Below are 2,736 nucleotides of genomic sequence, written 5' to 3' on the forward strand. Positions count from 1 at the left end.
GGCTGGCGGCGAGGAGGGGCGGCACCTGCGGGGCTGCGGGAGCGCGAGAACCGGCTGGACCCGGAGAGGCAAACTTTGCCGCCCGCGGGCCAGCGCGGGGAGCCCGGGCCCCGCCGAAGGCCCCCCCACCCCGCCCCCGGCGCTCGTCCCGCGCTCGCTCCCGGTCCCCGGCTCCTGAAACCCGCCCCCAACCCTTCCTGGGCACGCCCCCTCCTCCCCCCCCCCGCCCCCCCGCGGCGGCACGGTCCCCACCCGGCCGCTCTGCGCCCCCAGGGACCAGAGAGCCCTGGAGCACACAGCCCGCGCTCGCCGGCCCCGCTCCTCGGAAGTCGGAAGCCCAAAGCTCACCCCCGGGTCCCGGAGGCGCGCGCGGCGGTCCGGGGCAGGTCCTGGCCGGGGCGGCACGGCGCGCTCCCGGGGCCGGCTCGGCGCTCGCGGTCGCCGCGCACCCGCAGCCCCGCGCTCAGCCCAGCGCCGTCCCCGCGGCTCCCGCGACGCGCGGCGGCTCAGCCGGGAGGACGCGGCCCGGACTCTGCCGGCTCGCCGGCCCGGGGGCGCACCGAGCGCGCGGGGGCGCTCCGCCCCGCCCCCGGCCCCGCCCACTCGGCGGGGGCGGGGCCAGCCCCGGCCCCCCCGCCCCCACCGAGGCTCGCCCCGGGTCTCAGCCGCTCTTGGATGCCCCTAGGACCCAGCCGCTGTGCCACTGAGCTTTAGTGGTAAGGAAGGGGCTGCCCCCTCAGGGCGAGTACGCATCTGGAGTATTCAGAAGAGTCTCGAACCACTGTCGCCTTCGTTCCCGGGGACGAAAAGTGTACTTCTGTGTATTTGGATGACCCATCCAAATAGCAAAGTAATCGTTAGGCCAGATCGTAAAACACTGATGACTTAAAAATACATCAATAGAGGGGCGCCTGGGTGGCTCAGTGGGTTGAGCGTCCGGCTTCAGCTCAGGTCACGATCTCGCGGTCCGTGAGTTCGAGCCCCACGTCGGGCTCTGGGCTGACAGCTCAGAGCCTGGAGCCTGCTTCGGATTCTGTGTCTCCCTCTCTCTGCCCCTCCCTGTTCATGCTCTGTCTCTCTCAAAAATAAATAAACGTTAAAAAAATACATCAATAGAATATTTCTGTGCATTCGGTTCCTTCTAGTCTTCTCTGAGATGACACGGACGACACGTGACAGGTGTTACTTACCTGCGGATGAGTAACTCCCCTTACGCAGGCCTCAGTGTCGGTCCGGGAGTTGACAAACTGTCTCCGCCTCTTTTATGAATCCCGGCAACCATCACATTCTCCTCACCTTTCCATCACGAGGGTGCCTTCTCTAGGAAACCCCCAAGAACCTGAACCCCCATAGGGAAATTCGGTCATCATCATTTCCGGGCATCACGCTGCCAGTCCAAGGGGGGCGCTCGGATTCCGCTGGGGGAAAGAGGCCCTCGGGCAATGGGACCCAGGGGACAGTGAGGAAGAGGAAGGCAGACTAGGGTGGGCTGCAGCAAGGGAGCCAGGACTCAGCTCGGAAGTGAAGGTCCTGAAGCAAGAGTGGGGAAGTTCCCCTTTCCCAACGGGATATGGGAGCCAGGACGCCAGGAGACCAGGGTGCCTGAGTTTCCTAAGTAGATTCCTCCTCCAAGGCTGACTGACTTTGGAGACAAACATGACCCTCCACGGCTTCCCCCCAGCTCAGAGCACCACAATGGCGCATACAGTCGTCCCACTCATCAGCTGACAGCCGAAGAGAGCTGCAACCTGGTTCAAGATATGGTGACCCCCTAAAGAGGGATTCGATCACCAGAGTCTCATCACAGCCTCGAAACGCAGAGCTCTTTGAGGAGTGTGCTTCAAAGAAGCACAAGGAAGCTCTCTTTTGCCCAGCAGAATCCCTCCGACCCCGGGCGGGCACCATAGGAGTTTTGAAAATTACCGAATCTTACGTGTTTGGGGGTTTGGTTGCAGATAGTCACTGGAAAATGACACCTGCTTTCACAGAACATCAGAACCGTGGGCTCTCCGTGTGTCTGAGGGTCCGTCTCTGTTAGGAAGATGGCGGCCGGTCTTTTCCAGATGTCTGGGGGCTCACTTCTTGCCACAGGGATCCCAGACTGCCACCAAAGCAACCCAGGAAGACGTTTTGTTTGAAAAGTAAGCAGTGTCTAAGTAAGAAAGAAAGTAAAAGACGTATGTTAAAGGAAAATTAGCTGGGAAAGGCAGAATTTATCTATCTATCTCTGACTTCATGCATTAAAGATATATACAACTGTTTCTGTACAACGTACTTTTGAAAGGGTATTCACAATACTTAATCTTCGTCTTGCGCTCACCACTTGCTTAGTTTTTGCTGTTGTATTTAGCACACAGGTGGCTCACACAACTGGTAACTGTTCTGCGTTGGGCTCAAACACAGGTATTTCTGGCCCTGTGTAAACCAGCTGATGACACAGAATGACTTCATGTAAGGGAGCAAATGCGGAGCCACTCTTTCCCAAAAGACAAAACAAAACGTATAGAGGAGGGGTTATTTGTCAAGGACTAAAAAAAAAAAAAAAAGGAAAAGAAAGGTTATTACTTGAAAAGATTTAGGTGGTACAATTAATTCCAATGATTTGAACTTTTGACTTCCCCGCGTGTCTCATAAATTTACACAGTTATGTGTGTGGAGAGGTTTGCTGGGCCCTTCTAAAATGAAAGCAGAACTCATTCTGGGACTTCTAAGAAGATGATGTTCTCATTCTGATCA

Source organism: Lynx rufus, unplaced genomic scaffold (genome assembly GCF_022079265.1).
Source record: "Lynx rufus isolate CCGP_SWC_20201006 ecotype Redwood Valley unplaced genomic scaffold, mLynRuf1.p SCAF_12, whole genome shotgun sequence".
Classification (NCBI taxonomy): domain Eukaryota; kingdom Metazoa; phylum Chordata; class Mammalia; order Carnivora; family Felidae; genus Lynx; species Lynx rufus.